The sequence below is a fragment of the Paroedura picta genome, chromosome 16, assembly GCF_049243985.1.
Source record: "Paroedura picta isolate Pp20150507F chromosome 16, Ppicta_v3.0, whole genome shotgun sequence".
In the NCBI taxonomy this organism is placed as follows: domain Eukaryota; kingdom Metazoa; phylum Chordata; class Lepidosauria; order Squamata; family Gekkonidae; genus Paroedura; species Paroedura picta.
Window position 1 is genome coordinate 18,081,793 of NC_135384.1, and position 23,418 is coordinate 18,105,210.

General features: G+C 47.0%; 1 protein-coding gene across 3 annotated transcripts in view; it reads right to left on the reverse strand.

Moving 5' to 3' along the window:
- The window catches only part of LOC143826829 (paired box protein Pax-6-like), a 38,836-nt gene extending 19,814 nt beyond the window's left edge, over positions 1-19,022 (reverse strand). For 2 of the 3 annotated variants that reach the window (XM_077315908.1, XM_077315906.1), the window contains exons 1-2: positions 18,503-19,022; positions 18,017-18,168 (exon numbers count right to left, since the gene is read on the reverse strand). The gene's annotated coding sequence lies outside the window, so the exon portion shown is untranslated. Of the gene's footprint in view, positions 1-10,962; positions 11,023-18,016; positions 18,169-18,502 lie in introns of all 3 variants that reach the window. The other variant, XM_077315907.1, reaches the window with a different exon arrangement.
- Between the last annotated feature and the right edge of the window lie 4,396 nt (positions 19,023-23,418).

Consider the following 23,418-nt stretch of genomic DNA (forward strand, 5'->3'; position numbering starts at 1 on the left):
CCTTCTTAGAGCCAAATTACATCTGGATTTCTGTTCATGAAATCACATATAGGTTCCCCTTGAAAACTGGCTTAATGTCTGCAGGAGAATGAGGTGGTAGAATGCTGAGCAGACAAATGTGCCGGAGAATGGAGTGGTCTAATCTTGAGGCACACAAATGTATGGGAGAATGAGGGGGTCGGTGGTGGAATGTTGAGGCAGTGGTTGTTGGTGGGTGGTGGAATGTTGAGACCTCAGGAGACTGAGGTGTTCCAATAAGGTGATGGAATATTGAGGCAGATGGATTTGTGGGAGAATGAGGTGGCAGTATGTTGAGGCAGATGAATGCACAGGAGAATGAGGTGTGACACAATGGACTTTATCATTTCAACTACCAGTTTTTAAATGCTCCCCTGTATAAAATACAAATTCAGAATAGATGTTCTAAATCTAGCATAATTTTTGCTTGTTTTTCAGATTTTCTTTTTTCAGGGATTATTTCTTTCAATGTGAATCTTCTTTCTGAAGTAATACAGTCCATTCTGCCCCTTCAGGCTGGTACACCCTTTGTTCCGCTGAACACGGAGACCTGGCTAAGGCTGAATGCAGTGGCTGAAAACAAGGTAGTCCTGGGGTGGAGGAAGGGGGAGAGGGGCCTGCAGTCACTTCTGCACAATTGTGGGACAAGCCACCAGGATGAAGAAATAGGGTGACTAGGAGGGTGCGTTCAAGAGCTATAGGGCAGCTGCAAGAAATGGGTAAGTGGAAAGCTAGATGAGGCTGAAGGAGGAGGATACTTTGTAGCACAGCATCATATTGAGGTCCAAGGGGAACATCAGAGAGGAAGAAGCAGTTGCAGAGGAGAGATAGTGGTAGAAGGGAGCTTGCTAGGGACAGCAGCCTCCGGATGGAACCTAGAGATCCCCTGGAATTACAGCACATCTTGTGACTACAAAGTTCAGTTCCCCTGCAGACCACAGATGCTTGAAGGCTGGACACTGGCATTGTACCCCAGTGAGGTTCTTGTCCTCCCGAATCTCCGGAAGCTTCTCAATCTGGATCTGACAACCCTACCCTCCCATCCCCTCTGGTGGCCCGAGGGGGCTTGGCAACCCTAGAGCTTGCATCTGCCAGGGACTGACAAAATCTATAATATTTTGCTACTCATTTACTCATCACATTTATATCTCTTCAAGGAGCTCAAGACAGTATGCATCAATGAGATTATTCTATACCCCCTTGTGTCCACAACAACCACCCTCTTAGGCTGATTAGATTGAAGGCAAGTGGCTCCCCCAAGGTGAGCTTGGTAGTCCTAGTATAGATTTCAACCTCCCCATCAGACCAGCAGAACAACACTCAGCCTTTCCCTTTGCTCTGTTTGTGGGTTGTTTTTCTATTCCCGGAGACAGTGTTCTGGGCCAGCTGCTCCACTGCTCACAGCAATTCTTCATCCTCGTATTTTGGGCTTCCTGTTTTGTACAATCCACCTTTCTTTCTGCAAGCTCAGGCTGGTGTCAGGAGATTAAGGCCGAAAGGGAATTATGGTAACTTAACGTTTTATTTATTTATTATTGTTAGGTTTTATATGATATTCACCCCAGGATTTGGGAATACAAATCTAACCAAGGTTTATTTATTAAAATGTTTATATCCCTCATTTCCTTGTGGCTCAGGGTGCCTTAAAATAATAGTTAAGAACAAAAATAAAATAGCAAACCCTAAATCTCCACTCACCCCATCTTGCCCTGTCTGATAATAGTATTTTATAAATTTTTTCACCCTGCCTTCATGGAGCTCTTAGAGATTTTTTCCTCCTCCAGGCTTGCTTTGTGAGGTAAATTAGTCTGACAAAGATTATATTCAAGCTGTCCCAGCCCAGTGAGGGATATGAATCTTGTAACTAACTGCATACATTCTAGCCACTCTAGCTATCCAAATCAAATAATTAAATATTTGGAATTATTTTATGAAAGGTTTTGTTGCCCTATTTCCATTCAATCTTTAAACCGCTCCTGCGGAGCGGATTAAATAAAAGGGCTGTCTGGGAGGAGTTAGGCAGTTGGCAGACTGTCCGGGATAAAAACCCTCTGAGTGTCCATCCAGGCCCGAGCAGCCAATGGGGAGCCGTGCAAAGCACAGCTCCCCATTGGCTGCTTCGCCCGGCCGGAGACTCACCGCACAGACTGAACTGGCAGCCCGCGCGGTGAGTCCTCCTGCTTCTTCTTCATAGACACGGCGAGGCTGCTCCTGCGGCCGGGAGAAGCACCAGCCATGCTCCTAGGTGTGTGGGGGGGGTGCTCCACCTTCTCCTGGCGACTGGAGCAGCCTCGCTGCGTCATAGATGCGCCAAGGCCGGGAGAAGGCCGCCAACGCTCCGCAGTGGGGGGGGGGGCGCTCCGCCTTCTCTCAGTCGCTCCAGTGGCCAGGAGAAGCCCGCCAATGCTCCGTGGTTCTAGCACCCGCTGTATTTTTAGAACAGCGGGCTTTATTTCTAGTAGGTAGATATATAAAAAAAACAAGGAGAGGGAGAGAGATTTGTATAACAGCATTTAACAAAAGAATTCTAGAGTGGAAAACTAGAAAAAGATGTCTAGTTTCTAAGTCACACCAATGAATAGAGAGACTGTAGATTGACCCATGTGGGGCCAATCTTTTCATTGTTATTGTTAATTGCTACATAAAATAAAATTTAAAACAGCTCAATCAGATCACAGATAAAATAAAACTGGCTTACCATAGCCAAAGTCAGTTCTACGATGCCTCCCTTTTGAAAAGCCATTGGCTATATGGAAACACTATAAAATTATTCAGACAATCCCACATTACCCTTGTAACAGATCTGATATTGCATTTTTAAAGTAAGTCTTATAGAACAAGTCATAGTTTGATCAAACCCAATTTAGCTGTTAGTCTGACTGCAGATGGACCTATTACAAACTGGGCTGGCAGAAGCTAGGATTGAAAATTAGGGTTTGTAGTTGTTGTGTCTGCAGAAGTTGTTTCTTGTGATGTTTTAATTCAGAAACTACAGTTTTTTGAGTAGCACCAACTGGTCACAGAGGTTACAATGGAAAGAGGGTGCTCACCCAAATCTAGGGCAAGAAACATCAAACCAGACATTCTTTTCAGTTATTTAGTTTGATCATGCACATAGGGCATATTAATCTGTGATCTGGTAAGCAAGTACCAGGACAGAAAATCCTTGCATTGCTCATTTCAGAAGAAATGGCAATTGCATATATTCTTCAAATGTAGAAGAATTGTTTGTATACCCTGCTTTCCACTGCTCAAAGGAGTCTCAAAGCAGCTTACAGTTGCCATCCCTTCCTCACAGACACTCTGTGAGGCTTATGAGGCTGAGAGAGCTCTGACAGAACTGCTCAGTCAGAACAGCACTATCAGAGCCCAAGATCACCCAGCTGGCTGCTTATAGAGGAGCGGGGAATCAAACTCGGCTTGCCAGATTAGAAGCCACTGCTTCTACACCAACAACTACACCAAGCTGACATGTAGCATATTAGAATCATAGAATCATAGAGTTGGAAGGGGCCACACAGGCCATCTAGTCCAACCACTTGCTCAACGCAGGATCAGCCCAAAGCATCCTAAAGCATCCAAGAAAAGTGTGTATCCAACCTTTGCTTGAAAACTGCCAGTGTCAGTCATTCTCTAAGCACAGTCACAGTACCAGGGATATAATGGACGTTTCTCTTTTATAAAGAAACTAGTAATCAAGCCCGCTGCAGGGGAATGCAGCGGGCGCTAGGTCCTGACCTCAGTCGGCGGCGGCGGGCTGGTCGGCGGCGGGCTGGTCGGCGGCGGGCTGGTCGGCGGCGGGCTGGTCGGCGGCGGCGAGCTTGTTTCGCTGGCGGCAGGCTGACGCGCCTCTCACCGCGTCACGCCGGGAGGAATTGCGAGCCGCGCACAGCGCGGCTCACAGTTCCTGGAGCTGGGAATCGGAGCGCCTGCTGATTGGTCCCTCCGATTGTCTGTCGTGAGGAAGGGTCCAATCCGGACCCTTCCTCATCACGGACTAATCCCACCTCTACCCCCCTTACCGAATTATTTAGTCCGTGGCACCCGTGGCGCCACGGGCAGTTTAAAGATGAGATTAGTTTCTTACTTATGGAAGATGTATTACAAGTGGTTGTATCCTCTGAATGCAGAGGACTTAAGCAGTACTTAAGCAATGCCAGGCCTTCAGATCTATCCTGGCAAATGATATTAAGAAATTCCAGTTGTATCTTTATTTTTTTTTCCTGTTTATAGATTGTGAGATTTCTTATTACCTATTTATGAAAGTTCATGCTGCATCAATAACAGTTCATTTGATTTGCCTTAATATTCTTTTCTATAAAGACATAACCTGGCCACACTGGAGAAAGTAATTTTGTGCCACAGAATATAGATAAAAAGTTTCATGAAATAGGCATTCTAATTTCCCAAAAACGTCACAGGCAGCAACCTCGATCCTTATCATCTGAAAAAAAACTGTGTAGACCAGTGCTCTACAACCTTTTTAAGGCTGCGGAAAGGCGGCGGTGGGGAGGATGATCGCCCGGCCACACATGCTGCGTGATGCGCAGCCGCAAACACACATGTGTGAAACTGCCACACATGCGCATTTGCATGGCGCATTTGCATGGCGCAAACACGCATGTGCGGCCCAGCCTTGCTTCCCTCCCCCCCACACACAAAAAGAAGCTTGCCGGGCTGCTTTTGCGGCCGATTTGCTTGTGGCCGGAGAAGTTTCTTACTGCAAGGGGAGAGGCGGGGAGAGGGAGCTGCGGCCCGGTGGTTGGGGACCACCAGTGTAGACTACATCTTAGTACAGTTATGTGATGAGGTTTTAGAGCTCTGTATGAGGATAGCCAGAAACGAAGCATGCAAGATAAGCTCCTGTGGTTGGCAGACAGTGTGAAGCCTCACAACTGGCCAGGTGTGACATGAACAATAGGAACGTGGGGCCAGGCTCACAGAGCAGCAGGTTCGCTTTTTTGCCCTGTATGCTTACCTTAAGCCAGGCTTTCTCAACCTGGGGTTTCTTGATGGCCCTGGAAGCGTGTCCTGAATGGGTGGGAGCTAATTAATTTTTTTATTTTTAAAAAAATTGGTAAACATTTATCAGATGATATGACCACCTATGGTCATGTTGACCTGCCCTCCCCCTCCTAAAATGGCTAATGATGGGTATACAGGGGAGGGGCCCCAGGTGGGCGTGTCCACAGCTATCCTTCCCAACCATATTCTGCACCAGTGCACCATTTCTGGGGGGTTTTGAAGCCTGAAGAATGTTTCAGGGGTTTCTCAATGGTAAAAAGGTTGAGAAAGGCTGGCTTGAATTTGAAAAGGTCTTCACTAAGAAGATAGCCAAGCATAGCCTGGCCCTGCCAATTTTTCACCAAGACAGTTCCCCATCATTTTTAATTAAAGCATGATGGGCCTCTTGGACATGGTGTGTCAAAGCACTAAAGCGCCATTCTAGTACTCCAGTTGCAGCCATGTTATTCCCTCAAGTTGTGGCTTGATTTTCTGAGCTTCACTTGCAAATGCCCTAAAAGGAATCAGTGTGCACCTCCCTTTTAACCCCATCAAATGAATACCTCCTCTACATCTTCTAGAACAATCATCTGTACTGTCAAGTCCACCAGTCAATTATTTTTTATTTATTAATTACATTTGTATATGAGGCCCAGGGCGGTTCACATGGACCGTAAAAGAACAATACACGGAACTTGGTTTTTGTGTGAAATAGAAATACAGCAAAGGAAATAATAAAAATAACAACAGGGAATAATAATTTAACAGCCCACACCGGCTGCGCCACCAGAGCTGGCGCCAGGAGGCACTGGTCCAGAGGTGCCGTTTGACTCACTCCCGGAACAGCCGGGAGACATGGCCTCAGAGTTGCCTGATGGAGAGCAGCCTGGACCCAGCCACGTAGATCCCCGGGGCTATGATGTCAAGCCCCTGGACAAAGCAGCCACCACTCTGGAAGAATCACCAGAGGAGCAGCACCGGCAACCTCAGGCAAGATTCCTGCAAGCCCTGAACAACACCCTTGGAGGAGGCGATCTCCCCTGACAGCTGTTAGAAGATTGGCACACATGGCAGCTCCCTGTCAGGGTAGATGGGATCCAGCTGCAGCTCCTTCCTCTCATGAGGATTAACTCCAGCTGCAGGGTCTTTGGCTGAGAGCTGCCCCACCCAGTTTCTGGCTATTTCAGCAGAGCCTTGAGTCAAGGTTCTTTGTGGGGTCAATGCCCGTGTTACCCTGCCTAATTCTTGAGACCTGTTCCTGTGTAGCTAAGCTCGGCTCCTCAACCCCCACTTGACTGCTGTTCCTTTCTGGCTCTTTGACCCTGGCTTGCCTGATGAACCACCTTTGGCTCTCCAACCTTCAGTGCCCACCTTTGACTCTGTCTCTGGTTTGTGTTTGAACTCTGACTCTTTTGGCTCCCGACCACCCGGACTGGATTCTGACTGGCCCTCTGCTCCACCCCAATCCCCCTGGTTGCACTGCTGCTGCTGCCCAGCAGGGCAACACAGTTTGACCCCACCCAACATGGAGCAGAGTCTTGCAGACTTACTGGGAAGCCACCCGGCACTGGCAGTTGCACACAAAGGTGGCCATGCTGCTGCATGAGTGTGCCCTCCACCAATGCTGCCATTTGCACCTCTTGTCTGCCCACTGAAGGCCCCGGAGAAGTTTGATGGGTGGCAAGAGGACTTCCCCACTTTTGTCACCCAAGTAAACCTTTTCCTTAACGCTCGGGTGAGCTCTAACAACCAAGCCCAGGTCAGCTTCCTGATAAGCCTCCATAAAGGTGCCACAGCCCACTGGGCTACTGCTGGCAGGTGCATCTGAGCTCAACAGTTTTCTGCAATTTGAAGCACGGATGGTCGTGTTCTTTGGAGATGCCCAGAGAGTGACTCTTTACATTGGGCAGTTAAGCCAGGGTAAAGGTCAGTCTGAGACTATACGGCTGAGTTCCAGATCCTTGCCCAGGACTTCAACTGGAACGAGGCTGCTTTAGCTGACCAATATGAGCCAGGGCTGGCAAATGAGATGATGAACGAACTGGCAGGGTAGACCAACCCCAGGTGCTGAACGAACTGATCCAGCTGATCGCAGGGTAGAGAGTGGTGGGTAGGAGTTTAGGGGCCGGCAATGAGTCTGGCAGAAACCCCCAGCTGCGGCCGGCTCCCAGGCAAACTCGGGGCTTCTGCCGGGCCCAGGGAGGCTGTGCCTTGGGGGGTCCCCCCCCCGGCTGGCTCCGACCCGATCTCAGGGCTTCGGGGTGGGGCAAGGGACAACCCCGCCGCGTCAAAGACGCAGAGAGCCTTTCCCTTTGGCCGGGCCAAGGCCTCGCCACCCACCCGGCTCCCGCTGGACACCGGGAGCTCAAGGCCATCACAGGAATGGCGGCCGTGGGGCAAAACATTGGGAGGTGGGCGGGTTGGGAGCCTGATCCATGAGCCTGACCTCACAGATGCTGGCTTGGCATCGCATAATGACAAACTGGACTTCCTGACATATAGGATCTCCACTCAGGGTGTGGAGATGGACCCTGCAAAGGTCCAGGATGTATTAGGCTGGACATCATGATGCACGAGGCACCAGTTGCAGTTTCCTTGGCTTTGTAAATTTTTACTGGGATTTCCCGGCCAATTTTGTCCAGATAGGCAAAATAAAGGGTCGTGGGGATGGGCCAAGGCAGCCCAGCACCAAACTATAATGGAGTGCTAAGTGCCAGAAGACATTTGAGGGTCTGAAATGAAGGTACACCATGGAACCTATTCTCAGACTTGCCAGCGCCTTCTTCAATCTATTGTTGATTTGATAATTCTTAATAGATATTAATGTCTATAGAAATTGATGAAATAAATACAATTAAAGCTATATGGGGGCCATTCTCCAGCGTTAGCATCGTGGTCACCTCTACCCTTGCACTTATTTCTCAAAAAAAAAAGGTTAACAACACTGAGCAGAACTGAGGTGGCGACCACTGAGATGCCCCAGTCCACATGGTGACAATGGCTGGAAGGGGGGGGCTACACTGTTTGAAGTTTAGTTTAGTTAGTGTAATTTATTAAATTTATAACCTGCCACTCCCGGCCAGCTGGCTCAAGGTGGTTCATATCAGACAATGATAACAATTAAAACACAAGAAACAACCTACTGTCCCAACCCTCCTGTAAAGCAGTGGACTACATATGCTACTTCAGGTTTCATGGTGGGGTATTTCTTAACTCTTATCTTTCTGTGTATATATATAAAATTCTGTCCATACAAGCACAGGGATGTCCTGTTTTGAGGTGGGGTTTGTCTTGTGGAGTGTGGGTTCATCCCATCCCTACCTCGAAGGCCCCTCAGGGCCATTTATAACTGAATTGGATGAGGGATTAGAGGGGATATTAAATTTGCAGATGATGCTAAACTGGGAGGGGTAGCAAATACAACAGAAGACAGCAACAGAAGACAGGATGATCTTGATAGGCTTGAGAACTGAACTGAATAAAATGAAATTCAATAAGGACAAATGTAAAGTTCTGCATTTGGGTAGGAAAAACCAAATACACCAATAAGGATGGGGGAGACTTGTCTTGGGAGTAGCATGTGTGAAAAGAATATAGTTGTCTTAGTAGATTGTACATTGAACATAAATCAGCAGTGTGACTTGGTGGCTATAAAGGCAAATGGAATTTGGGGCTGTATCAAATGGAATCTCCTGTCTAGATCATGGAACGTGATGGTACCGATTTGCTCTGCTCTGGGAGTACTGTGCTCAGTTTTGGGCGCCACAGTGGAACAAACTGGAGCGTGTTCAGAAGAGGGCAAAAAAGATGGTGAGCGGCTTGGAAACCAAGACATATGAGGAAAGCTTGGGGGAGCTTGGTCTGTTTAGCCTGGAGAGGAGACGAGTGAGAGGGGATCTGATAGCCATCTTCAAGTATTTAAAAGGCTGCCATGTAGAGCAGCGGTCCACAACCTTTTTGAGGTTGCGGCCCATTGCCAAGGGGTGGGGAGAGAGAGCAACCCGGGGCCCCACGCATGCACAGCAGCCCTGCACAAACGCATATGTGTGGACCTGCCGCGCATGCGTATTGCACCTGGTGGGGGCGCAAACGTGCACATGCGGCAGTTTCACGCATGCATACATGTGCGGGCTGCCGCACATGCATGTTTGTGTTCCCAGTGGGGCGCAAAAGCGCAGGCACATTTGCACTCCGGGGGGGTCACAAATGTGCTTGCGTGGCTGCTCTGCGCATGCGCACATGTGTGAAACTGCCATGCATGTACGTTTGCACCACCAATGGTTCGGTGGCTGATTTGCTCGTGGCCTGATGAGCTTCTCGCTGCGGGGGGTGGGGGAGGGAGCCGCGGCCCGCTGCCGAGGCTCTCGCGGCCCGGCAATGGGCCATGACCTGGGGGTTGATGACCCCCGATGTAGAGGATGGAGCAGAGTTGTTCTCTCTTGCCCCGGAGGGACTGACCAGATCCAATTAGATGAAATTAATCCAAAGGAAATTCCATCTAAAGATCTGGAAGAAGCTCCTGACAGTTAGAGCAGTTTCTCAGTGGAACAGGCTTCCTCGGGAGGTGGTGGGTTCTCCATCTTTGGAGATTTTTAAACAGAGGCTGGAGAGCCATCTGACAGAGAGGCAGGTTATGCGAAGATTCAAGGGGGTGTCAGATTACAGTGGGTGAGCGATAGGATTATGAGTGTCCTGCATAGTGCAGGGGGTTGGACTAGGTGACCTAGGAGGTCCCTTCCAACTCTATGATTCTATGATTCGAAGACCCCCCAGACTTGCACAAGTGAGCAAAACGCATCCAATAGGCTTGGCCACAGCTCATGTCCACCATAGATACTGCAAAGGAGGATTACAAATGGCTAACCAATTGGAGGGCTCCATCTGGCAAAGGGGGACCAAGTGTACATTTCCATTCAGCAAACCTCTCGCAAACTGGGGAAAGCAGTTTGTGCCTCCCTTCCAGCAGTGTGACTGTAGAAGCTAAGCTCCCTAAGACTTGAAGGCATGTGCATCCTGTTTTCCACAGCAGTCTGCTCAAACAGGCCCTGTGTCCTGAGCATTGGCAACCTGCAGCCAATGGCCCAATCCCATGTTTGTCAACAAGCACATCCACTATGAAGTGGACAAGATCCTGGACATTTGGTCCTGCAAGAGTTTGGGGCTAGGTTGTTACTAATACGCGGATATCAACTAGCTGTATTTCCTGATGGCCGGCTGGCCAGACTCCTTCCGGGAAACATTTGCCACTTGTTTGGAAGTGGTGTCTGGATGGCTCAGGCAGAGTCACCTGAAACTCTGTTCCTCCAAGATGGAGGTCCTGTGGCTGGGCAGAAGGGGACAGGATCAGGAAACATGTCTTACCCTCCCTGGCTGTACCTATGGCCAGGAATTTGGGGGAGATCTTTGATGCCTCCCTTTCTATGGAGGCTCAGGTCATGAGGGTAGCCCAGTTGGCATTTTACCACCTGCACCAGGCAAGGTTACTAGCACTCTACCTCTCTCCAGAACACTTGGCCACAGTGATCCATGCAAGGTTCACTTCCAGATTAGACTTCTATAACTCGCTCTACACGGGCCTCCTCTTATCTCTGATTGTGTGATCTGGCCACCAAGGCGGCCATTTCCACCTGGAGCAGCCAGCACCATGCTGCGGGGGGAGGTGCTGGCGCACTGGGTGATGCACACACATCGGTGCAGAGCTCTGCACCTGCATGTGTGCATTGCCTGCGCCTCCCGCCCCTGCGGTGCAGCGCTGGCTGCTACAGACGGGAACAGCCGCTTCAGGAGCCAAATCCTACAACCCTAATTGCAATTGGTTCAAAATGTGGCTGCTAGGGTCCTTACGAGGTCATCTTGGAGGATCCACATCCAGCCTGTGCTGAGGCAGCTGCACTGGTTGTCGGTTGGCTTCCAGATTAGGTTTAAGGTTTAAGTTCTTACCTTTCAGGCCAACTGTGGCCTGGGCCTCTCTCTCTCAGCCTCACCTACCTCACAGGGTGCCTGTTATGGGGAGAGGAAAGGGAAGGCAACTGTAAGCCACATTGAGCCTCCTTTGGGTAGAGAAAAGTGGCATAAGAACCAACTCTTCTTCTTATCTGAGGAAATGCTTGTCTCCTTATGCCCCCCACAGGGCTCTTTCTCTGCGGATTTGAATTGGTTGGTTTTCCCTGGCTCCCAGGAGGTATGCCTGGTCTTGATCAGGGCCAGGGTCTATTCAGTCCTGGCCCCAACCTAGTAGAATGTGTTTTCAGAAGAGCTGAGGTCCTACGGGTCCTGTGAGATGCAGCTCTTCTGCCAGGCATTTGGTTGAGACCAAGCTAGGAAGATTGCGTCCCTCCCAGTAGAGGTCCCATAGGCCGGACATTGGCAGACGATGCCCCCCTGGGTGTGGGTGTAGTGGTGGCTGTTACTATAGGGTGTGGATGGGGGTGGGGGGAGGTTCACAGTATATGAGCCGCCAGTATGTTCTTATGGTATTGTTATGTATTTTATGTGGGTTTTAAATGTTATTGTAAACCACCACAAGCCGGCAGGGTTTGGGTCTGGTGGTTAATAAATATATAAATATTTTTTAAATCTATTTATGGTAGGAGTGGGTGCTAGGATTTATTGATTTATTTATTTGGAAAATATATGTGCTGCCTCTCTAAAGAACCTAGCTCCAGGGGGGTTACAAAATAAAACACAGTAAGTTCAGGGGAAAACATTAAAAAAATTAACAGCCATTAAAAACCTACAAAGGCCTAACAGTTCCATCCTCTGTAGAGTCAAATTCTTCTAAGCCCCTTGACTTCAAAGGGCTTAGAAGAGTATAACTTGGCTTAGGGTTGCACTGTAAACTAATTATTATAAAACATTCCCCAGCCTAGAAACAGACTTTAAAAACAGTTTGGAAAAATCAACCCCCTTGTGGCTGATAGTTAACTGTTAATTAACTGTTAGTTAACTGTTAATTTTATGTTGTTTTAATTGTTTTACTGTTTTGTTTTGTCCATTCACAGACAAGGATGATATACAAGCAGAATAAATAATAATAGTTTCCTGGGCAAAAACAAATGTTTAGTCCTAGTGTCTAAAAAAGGGTAAGTAGTTGTAAGAATCCGGTCAGTTGCTCCCAATAAGCAGACTTTGTTGTAGTAAAATCTCTTTATTGAAAGAACAACAAAGCAAACATCTCTAGGTTTTTGCTCAAACTGACACCTTTGGAGAAATCTCTTTCATTATGAGAAAGAACCTGGAGAGCGTGTAATTGTCAGACTGTGCAATTGTCTTTCTCTCTGTTTATACCAGACACCTCTCCCATTGGGAACTGAAAATCAACCCAGGTCTATAGGCAATAGGTTCACCTGGGCCACAGACCACATAAGTGCTCAGCCACCGCAAGCCCTAATTTCAGCCCTGTCACGACATAAAGTACACCATGATCATGGACCAATTTGCATCACAATTGCATGGCACACAGGATAAGACACTGGGCTCACTGAGCTGTGACCGAACAAACACTCACCCATAAACACATTGCTAAACATTAAGCACAATAGTATGTATTACATGAATATCACAACACGTAGATTCTAAAGCCAATTGCACAGGCTGAAAGACACAAAAACACATCAGCAACGGTGGAATTTACATGCAATAAATCCTTACCATTGGTGGCTCTAATATTTCTGAAAAGCCACTATGGGCGGAGCACTGTCTGGGACATGTCCAGGTGTCAGGTCTGTGCTTCCACCTGCATGGGCTAATCCTGGCATGCCCAGCAAAGCTGGGCACACCAGGATTGGTCCAGCCCCTGAGGGCCCGCCTCTAGAAGCTGGCAGCAAGGCACTCAGCCAGCCTCGTGGCCAGACCTGCGAGGAGCTCAGCCAGCCTTGTGGCCAGACACTGCCTAGCTGATGAGGAGGGTGCTCCCGTGGCACCGTGCCTTTGCCATTGATCGACCCAGCTGCCAGCAGCTGCGGTGGGCCAACTGGCAGTGCAGCCGTTGCCCCAGCTAGCAGCGGGGCTACTGATTTAGCTGCCGGGCAGCAGCCCAACTGGCTGTGAGGCTGTTGCCCCAGCCAGCAGTGCAATGCCCCGTTTGCCTGCCAAGCCATCAGCCCCACCCCAAGCCACAACAGTAGGGCACCCACCGCTAGTACCCGTTGCATTTCTGGATGCAGCGGGCTTTCAGGCTAGTATGTTTTTAAGCAAAACACATTACTAAAGACAAAGTCTGGATAGCTCCTTCACAGAGTGAGTTTTGCTAACAGTTTATTTTAAAACAGCACTTTCTTTCATTGCAGAGGTTTGTTTCCTTGATGGCTTCACACTTGTGGCCAAGTTCAACATGTGTGTGTTTTTTTGCCTCCAGGCAAAGATTTCAATCTGTAATGCTAGAGTGGAGCAATGCATAATACATACTGTAGCAATACCAAAAGAATTGTGCTCTGGGCTACTTTAACGCTTCTCACCAGGGCTTCTAGGCAAACCAGGCAATCCTTCCCCTGTTTTTCTAAATCAGTCTTGGTGCTGCCTTATACATTTATTGTAAATTAAGATGCACTTGAAAGAATGAACAGATCTGACCCACAGAATATTGCTGCTTGAGGAGAAAACCCACATGGAATCTAGTCAGCAGTAACATGGGCAAAAGAGCAAGGACTGGAAAGCCCTTCAATAGGTGGAGGGGAACATAGGAGAGGGGAGCGACAGAGAGGAGAGTTTCCAGAACAAAAATTAAAGAGATGTGCACCAACACCCAGGGCATGATATGTATGCACACCTGGACATTACGGATTCATATGTCTGTAAGCATTGTGGTGCATTAAAGCAAAGGATGCGCACAGCTTGCACATCCCTGCACAGTTACAAACCCCATGCGCACACAGTCACACAAAAGAAAGAGTGATGCATTGGAGTGTTCGTTAGAGCAAAGTTGTGCAGAAGGGGGAAATATGTCAGAGGATCTCTTTATTCCACTGCATCACTCTTGTAGAACTTGCCTACGTTCTCTCTTTTACATAAATTCATCCTGTTTAAAATGACAGTCACACAGAGTGAAATCTTTGCCTTCGGAATTTTCAGGTAAAACAAGTCTTGAGGTTCCCTAGGAGGTTTTGGGCAAATTAATCAGAATATGTCCTTTCCACATCCCCGAAGCACAATAATCCACAGGAGACACATTTCTATGTTTTAACAATCCATGTTTTGTGAGCCTGAATTTGAACTTGGCCAAGGTTTATTTACAATGCCATCCTAAGCAGAGCGACATCCTTTCACATAAATTGAAGAAAGATGTAAATCATTTAGAACTGCCCTGCTAACTTCACATAACATTAATTAATTCATTCATTTATGCTTCCCCTCTTGAATAAGTTGTCTAGGGATGGTGGTTTCTTAAATATTAGTATATAGGATTAGGAATCCAGGGCATTTATTTTATGAAATTCTTAAACACTGGGGGATTGGTTGCCAGCTTATGGCCCTTTATTTTTGAATTGTGTAGTTATGAAATATCAAATGACAATAGTCAATGAATCAGTATTTAAATAAAACTCTTTATCAAGGATAATGGCAGAGACAAATAATCTAAACACAGTATAAGAGAAAGCAAATTATTCCTGCTGTCATCTGAGCTCAGCTAAATTTGCACTCAGTTTGACCAGAGGCTCTTTGAAAAGCAAATAATAATTGTTGGGTAAAATAACAACACTTGAACAGATTCAAATATATAGAGAGGGAAAACTACTGGAGTGAAAATCCTGAATATGGAACCCACTATTTGTCTGCAATACATAAGGCAGTTCATGGGGGGAAGATCACCCAAATGTGCTCCATATAGACAAAAAGCCTACAAGGTACAATATTTGCATCTCCTTGATGTCCCACCCCTGAGAAGAGCTTTTCTCCTGGCACGAATGAATGCGTTCCCCTCAAAGGTCTTAGAGGGAAGATTCCACCATATCCCATACCATGCGAGACTCTGTCCGTGTGGTTCTGGTTGCCCTGACTCTGTCTCACACATTTTGTTAGATTGCCCCTTATATGAGCAGTGTCGGGATGACAGCTTTGTTGCCTTGCTGGGAAAGAAGCCTTCTGTAAGTAAATCTATGACCTTGCAATTTCTGCTCTCTGACAAAGACCCAGAGATAACCATTTTAGTTGCCAGAGTTTTAACTAAGATGCTTTTATAATATGCTGCCTACCTTGTATTTTATCTTTTATAGTTTATTTAATCATTTTAAGATCTGTTTGGTTATGTAACCCCATTTTACTATTTTGTTGAAATTTTAAACCCTATTTTTATATGTCTTATACATTTTATGCCAATAAAAGGTTACTGACTGACTGACTGACTGACTGACTGACTGACTGACTGACTGACTGACTGACTGACTGACTGACTGACTGACTGACTGACTGACTGACTGACTGACTGGTACAATTTGCTAAAACCACCACAAACACAGAGAAGTGCAGCTATATTCCCTCAACGGCCAACCACCACATTCATGCCCCATGAGCATGATGAGCCACACTAACAAGTAAATAGAAGACAGGCAGAGCGCAACAGTCAACATGGACAAGAAAAGGTACATCCGAGCCAGGCTTTCTTTGTAACACCTCCCCACATACACACATTGCTGTTGTGTATATAAATAGGACACATGCAGCTGATGAAGAAATTTCTGACTCACAAAAGCTTATGCTAGAGTAAATTCTTTTAGTCTTTAAGGTGCTATTGGATGCCAGTTTTATTCAGCTGCTCCAGATTAACCTGCCTAGAATAGTACATCAAATGGTAACTCAGCGCAGACCAGATAGGGAGATTACACCCAGACACACAGGAATACGACCTGGTCCACATTTGCCTCTTCCCAGTTTCTTAGCCTGGTATTTTTTCCTAAATAAAGCTCTTCTATTGGTGCATATGCCATATTTAAAAATGGTTACAATCTCATTAGACTTGCACAAAGGTCGTATTTTTTTTAAATTAAGAAAACACAAGTTTTCAAAATGCTCAGGTATCCTCTCCTCCCACCCCCAGCACAAGCAACGGCCTTGAAAACACACGCTGAGTGGGCTACTTTCTTCTGCTGTGGAGCAATGCACCCTCCCCCCACAACAATCAACACTGTCAGTTTGAGATAGAAGCCAGAGGGCAGTGAGGCTAAGTAAGTGTGGGTCAGATAACTTCTCTGAGGTGCTTGTAGCATGACAGAATGAGCTGATTCAGTCCTCCTGTACCTCTGATATCTGGAAAACTATGGTCAACCATCTGTCCATCTACCCTTCCCACAATTCAAGACCCTCCCTTCCATAAGATATCTCTCCTTTTCCTGTGGTTATTTAATGACCATATTTCTTCCCCTGAATGTTCTATATTGCTCGCATACTTTCTCATTATATAATGTTACATCTCCTCAACAGAACTGAAGTCCTGATATTCTGGGGCCTTTTTGTTTCTGGGGTAACAAGTGTGGAGGGCATCCCAGGATATATTGGCCACATCTGCCCTGGCACAGGCCACATCCCCATGCATCACCACAGTTTTACTGAAGATACACAAAGCAATACAAAGGCCAGGTATTATACCAGTGTAGATAGATACCAGCATCCCACAGAACACAGAACCTTCTGCCAACTCGCCCCTCATCATACATGATAGGCCAGCTACAGCTCTGCTTTCGAGCTCTGTATACAATGTCTGTCATGATCCTCCACAGATAAAAATGGGGGGAAACACACCAATCTCTCAGACTCACATGTATCTATGAATACATGGCACCCATCACTCACAACTCTGGTCCTGAAACCCATCCTAGTGTCATAGAACCACAATGTACCCTGACAAAACATACTGTGTCTTTGGAATGTATGTACACATAACTTTCATTGTATTCACACAGAAACATACATGAAAACCCCCTAATGATGCATTTCGCCCCATGTACATCATTAATAAATGGCATTTTTTATTGCTGTTAAGGCTTCTTTCCTTTGTTTTCCCCCAAAATAGCCTCCTTCCCACAGGCTCGGTAGTCCCACCACACAGGGGTGCCACTAGGTTTGCTAGTCCACCTCCCCTCCCCCGCCCCGTCACCGATAGTGGAATGGGGAGATCGGGTTGCCAGATCCAGGTTAGGGAGCTCTTAGAAATTTGGGAATGGAGTCAGGGGAGGACAGTGGGGTTCAATGCCCTAGAGCCCACCCTCCAAAGCTGCAATTTTCTCAGTGGGAACTGATCTTCGTAGTCTGGAGATGAACTGGAAAACTTTAGGGCTCACCAGGAAGCTGGCATCACTACAAACCACAAAGCATCACCTATTTCTTTTCGTCCACATTAACTAATGCCACCTTTCCCCCTCAAATTGGAGGTCTATCACACCAGACTGCAACTCACAGTAGAAAGGGAGCACTCCCAGACCCTTAAATACACACCCCAAAATGGCTGCCCTGCCTAGCTCCCTGCACAGTAAGGTGGACACAATAAGCTTTTCTGTCCTAAAACAAAGGAATTTGTGAAGGAAAGAACAAATCTGGATCCTGAACAAAGACAAGAAGGATAAATGGACCCAAAGTAAAAGCTGGAGGGGAATCCCACAAAAGCGCAACTTGGAATGGAAATGGAACATAGGATTTGAGGTTATATAACAACACCCCACCTCCTCAAATCTATATCCCCCCCCCCTTGCTTCCATGTGGAGCAGTGTTTCCCCTAAATCCACCATCTAGCCTTGGATCAGGCGGTCCTCAAGACTGCGGTTTATTCTTGCCTTCTCGCCAGAAGGATCCGCAAAATCTTCTCCCCCGTCATTCTGTGATCCATTCCCAAAAGCTTGGATCTCCAATAACTCCAGGTGCATTTAGCACTAAAATTAAAAACTCCCATCCAAACCATCTGCCTTTTCCTAAAAATCTTTTAGTTTATCAATATTTTCCCCCCATGGCCTATTATTATTATTTTATACATAGTATAGCCTAACATAAATAATATAATCATCAGTACCTGGAATCCTCTGTTTTTGAAAACTGCAAATGAGCACAACTGAAGCAGGCAAAGGGGCAGAACCTGGTTGTAAAGAGTTCCCTTTGGCACTATTTGGGTCCGAATCAGTTAGTTATTTATAAATTGGGGGGGCGGGAGGGGTGTCGAGTCACCTGCAATAAAAGAGCACATTTGTTAGTTGGGGAACTATTTTTTCAACAGCTGCATTCCTGCCCACAGGTAGCTTGCATAAATAAATCAATGGGATTAAGGGGGGGGACTGTACTCAGAATATGTAACTCTCATGCCTAACGTGAGGGTTTATACTTGTGGATTTGGGGGGGGGTACAGTAAAAGAAGCAGACTCAAGAACAAACAATGTCAGTGCTCAGAGACAAAAACAACAGTTCCAGGGCAACAGTTTTTAGTCCCTGTGCCTTTTTTTTTTGCCCCCAATCAACCACCCCTTCCCCACTTTGATCTCCAGTACACATACCCAGTGCCTACCTGTTCGTCAGAAGCCAAGCAGTCTTGTGGGCATAAGTTCTCCAGCCCCTCCTTTGTTTCCCTGCCACCCAGTTTTAACCCTCCTACCTCAGTCTTGCTTCCTGGGGTGACCCTGGCCTTTATAATTCCCTTTCCAGTCCCGGATTAACAGGGCTCCCATCAAACTGCTTCTGAAAAGTGATATCTATGCTCTCTTTGTCTAAGCAAGACCTACCAGACTTTGTCTTGACAGAAGCAGATTTTCGCTGCCCACACTCACTTAGTGCCCAGCCCTGGACTTTTGGATACTTCCACGGCTTTTCTCTCCTTGCACTCCCTAGCCTCGCTGGGTACTCCACTCAAATGCCCATCTTTTCTGCCCCTGTTTGGTGTTTCATTCTTTGGAGATCATGCCTGCCACCTTTTCCCCACTGCCTCTTGATGCCTATCCTACTTGGTCTTCCAACAATGGAATCGATGCCCCTTGCAGTGCCTGCTGCCCATACCCACACTCTCTTGTTTGGCGCTGTGAGTGGTTCTTGGATGGGTGTAGAAGAGAAATAAATATCATTCCTGGGCACTGTGGTGGGGAGGGGGGAGGCTGGGATGCGCTGGGGGGGGAACGCAATGCTGCTGTGACATTTGTGCTAAGTTGTCGTGTCAGATTTGAACTTAATTCCCTCCAATGGATCCGGGTGGGGGGAGCAGAGAAAGAGAAGTCCCCAGCTATATACCCATGCGCCGTTGCTTACAGAAATCATAGAGAAGGAGCCTGTCATAGCCAGTCAGGGCTACAGGGTATGGCGGGGATAGGGAGGGGGGAAATGGGACAGACGGCACAGAGAGAGAGAGAGAGAGAGAGAGAAGTGGAGCTGATGCACCTTGTAGTCAAAGGCTGCAGGGATGGCACAATAAGAAGCTAGGATTTGGGGGCTCCACATTTCCATCCACCACTGTCTCTGTGGGCCTTAGGCTCATGGGTTTAGTCATACAAGCCCCAGAGAAACCATTCCCACACCAACCTAGGAGCCCTTTATGCACAATGCCACTCCACTCAAAGGATCCAGACATCCCTGATTTCAAGCTCAGTTCCCCACGCGTTCCAGCAACAGACTCTAAATCTGTTATACTCTGTTTTGGGAAGTTCCTGGACATTTAGGGGCTGAGCTTGGGGAAGGCAGGGGTTGGGGAAGAGAAGTACAACACAGTATCCACCCTCCAAAGGAGTCATTTTCTCCATGGGAACTGATCCCTGGAGAACAGTTGTAATTCTGGAAGATCTCTGGGCACCACCTGCAAGCCCATTTAACTCCCCATCATCACCCAAAGAGCCCTGGCTTGGTTCAAACACAAACTACTACACTCCACTCCATCTGCAGAATAGACAGTGCCATAGGATTAGGGTTGCCAACCTCCAGATGGTATCTGGAGACCTCCTGGAATTCTGTCTGTTCTCCAAGATATAGAGTTCAGTTCCCATGGAGAAAATAGCTGCTTTGGAAGGGGAATCCGATGGCATTACACCCCGTGGAGGTCTCTCCCCTCCTCCAATTCCACCTGCTCAGGCTTTACCTCCAGCATCACCAGAGCTGGCAACCCTGCCTAGGAAGGCAGTGGGGTTTACTGGATTTGGTCAGAAGCAGCTCTATAACCAGCTCACAAGCAGGTTGATTTAGAGAAACCATTCTCAACAGGGGCCATATGGCCTCTTGGGGGGCCCTGGCGTATTTGAAGGGGGCCAAAGACTGAAAAATGTAAGAAGGGAGTTCAAAGAGTTTATCAGGGGCCTGGTACCTGAACCCTTTTTGTCACATACCATGTTATTGCCAGGAAGTTTGACCTTCATCAAGGGAAAGAAAAAGAAATCATGTAATCCGTTCCTTCATGTGTACTTGAAATAATGCACTCAAGGAAAAAAATGGACGTATGCTTCTCTTGGTCAAATGTTCTAAACTTTAATTTCATACAGTCTTTTAAAAAAGTTTTTTCCAGTATGCTAGAATGTTCAAGTTTTCTTGGTATTTGATATTAAATTATAGATTGGGGGCGGGGAGTAGATCAAACATGAACAGCTTCAAAGGCAAAACTCTCAAACTAGCTCAGGACCAAGCCTTGGTGACTATGGGGACCTCCAGATTCAGAGGCACTAAACTTCTCAGTGCTGGGAGGTCACATCAGGGGAAAGCCTTGGCTTCTGTACCCTGTGGTTGGCCCTCTGGAGTAACTGGATGCTGAGTTATATGGACCACTGTTCTGATCCAGCAGGGCTCTTCTTATAGAATCATAGAATCATAGAATCATAGAGTCATAGAGTTGGAAGGGGCCATACAGGCCATCTAGTCTAACCCCCTGCTCAACGCAGGATCAGCCCTAAGCATCCTAAAGCATCCAAAAAAAGTGAGTATCCAACCTTGGTTTGAAGACTGCCAGTGAGGGGGAGTTCACCAGCTCCTTACGCAGCCTATTCCACTGCTGAACTACTCTGACTGTGAAAATTTTTTTCCTGATATCTAGCCTATATCGTTATACTTGAAGTTTAAAGCCATTACTGCGCGTCCTCTCCTCTGCAGCCAACAGAAACAGCATCCTGCCCTCCTCCAAGTGACAACCTTTCAAATACTTAAAGAGGGCTATCATGTCGCCTCTCAACCTCCTTTTCTCCAGGCTGAACATTCCCAAGTCCCTCAACCTATCTTCATAGGGCTTGGTCCCTTGGCCCCAGATCATCTTCGTCGCTCTCCTCTGTACCCTTTCAATTTTATCTATGTCCTTCTTGAAGTGAGGCCTCCAGAACTGCACACAGTATTCCAGGTGTGGTCTGACCAGTGCCGTATACAATGCGACTATGACATGTGATGCCCCTGTTGATACAGCCCAAAATGGCATTTTCCTTTTTTACCGCTACATCACACTGCCTGCTCACGTTTAGCTTACAACCCACAAGTACCCCAAGGTCTCGTTCACAAACAATGTTACCTAGAAGCGTATCCCCCATCCAGTAGGCATGCTTTTCATTTTTCTGACCCAGATGCAGAACTTTACACTTATCTTTATTAAATTGCATCTTGTTCTCATTTGCCCATTTTTCCATTGTGTTCCGATCTCGTTGAACTCTGTCTCTATCTTCCAGAGTATTTGCCAGTCCTCCAAATTTGGTGTCATCTGCAAACTTGATGAGTAGTCCCTCCACCCCCTCATCTAGATCATTAATAAATATGTTAAAAAGTACCGGGACGAGCACCGAGCCCTGAGGTACCCCGCTACTCACCTCTCTCTAGTCTGATCAAACACCATTGACAACAACTCTGAGTGTGGTTCTCTAACCAATTCCCTATTCACCTAACTATCTGAACATGCAGATTGCAGTCCTTCAACTTATCCATCAGAACATCATGGCGAACCTTGTCAAAAGCTTTACTAAAATCCAAGTAAAGGACATCAACTGAATTGCCCCAATCCAGCAAACCTGTTACTTGGTCAAAAAAGGAAACCAGGTTGGTCTGGCAGGACCTGTTGGAGACAAATCCATGCTGACTTCCTTGGATCACCAAATTGTCCTCCAGATGTTTGCAGATCGCTCCCTTTAATATCTGCTCCATTATCTTCCCCACAACAGAGGTCAGACTCACTGGTCTGTAGTTTCCCAGGTCTTCCTTCCTCCCTTTTTTGAAGATCGGAATAACGTTTCCAGTCCTCCGGGACATCTCCAGTCCTTAAAGAGGTCCCTAAGATGATGGACAAAGACTGTGCAAGTTCTCTGGAAAGTTCTTTGAACACTCTCGGGTGCATTTCATCCGGCCCAGTCATGAGAATTATTCCACCAAGTTTCTGTGATGCCTACTAGATCATACCTTTCCATACCTTTCCATCAGCATGAGCTACTAGATCATACCTTTCCATCAGCATTAGGTTCCATCCATTAGGTTCTTACAATCTGCCATTCCAAGAGAGTAGGGGCAAGATGGGGACCCTTGGTCAAAACCATTGGATCTGAGACAGGAGGAAATTAGATAGGGTGAGAGCATAGGGTTGGAATCTACCAGCCTATAAAAATAAGATTTCAGATTAAAATCAGAGCCGTAGTCTATTGGACTATGTGGGTGATGCAAATTAATCCATGGCAACACTGGGGCTCTTGCAGTTTATTGCTGGCCCCACCCATCAGGCAGGCCACACCCTGGATTTGATAATTGGCATGGGGTTAGATGTGGATCTCGTAGCAGGGAATGTAGTGCCACGGTCAGACCACTATGTCCTAAAGGACCAACTACAGATTCCTCACCCTCCTTCTACAGGCGGTGGGGATATTTATGCCTACCCACAAAGAATTATGGATTCAGAGGGATTCCAGAATGCTCCACCGGACCCAAAACCTCACAGCAACTAATTAATTGAGCTGGTTGACGACTGTCATAACCGGATGTTGGCTGCCATCAATGAGATTACACCCTGCTGCCCTCTCCTTTCCTGTTCTATACCAATTAGCTGCACAGAAACCTTGGTATACCAGTTAACTGTACAAAAGGAAATTAGAACTGAGATGGCTAGAGAGAGTTTCGAGGAAGACTCATTATGAAGCTTTGAGAACATCTTGCAGGATGCTTATGAGTGCCAATGAAATGGCTCTCAGAAGGGCGCCCAAATACTAGCCAATCAAATATTAACTATGAGGCTTTTGCAAGCCCTTTTGTTCTGCCACAACCTCCCACCAAACACCTTCATAGGCAGAGTTTTGACAGCTTCAGATGCCTTGTGCAGACAGAGGTTGACAAGTTGCTAGCCTCACTGAGGGTAGCTCTTGTGCACTAGGCCCTTGCCCCTTGTGGCTCCTTAAAACCAGTGGCAAGAATGTAGGAGGACCACTCAAAGAAATAATAAGTCTTTCCCTTTCCATGGAGATATTCCTGGATGGACCGGAGGAGGTAGTGGTTCATCTT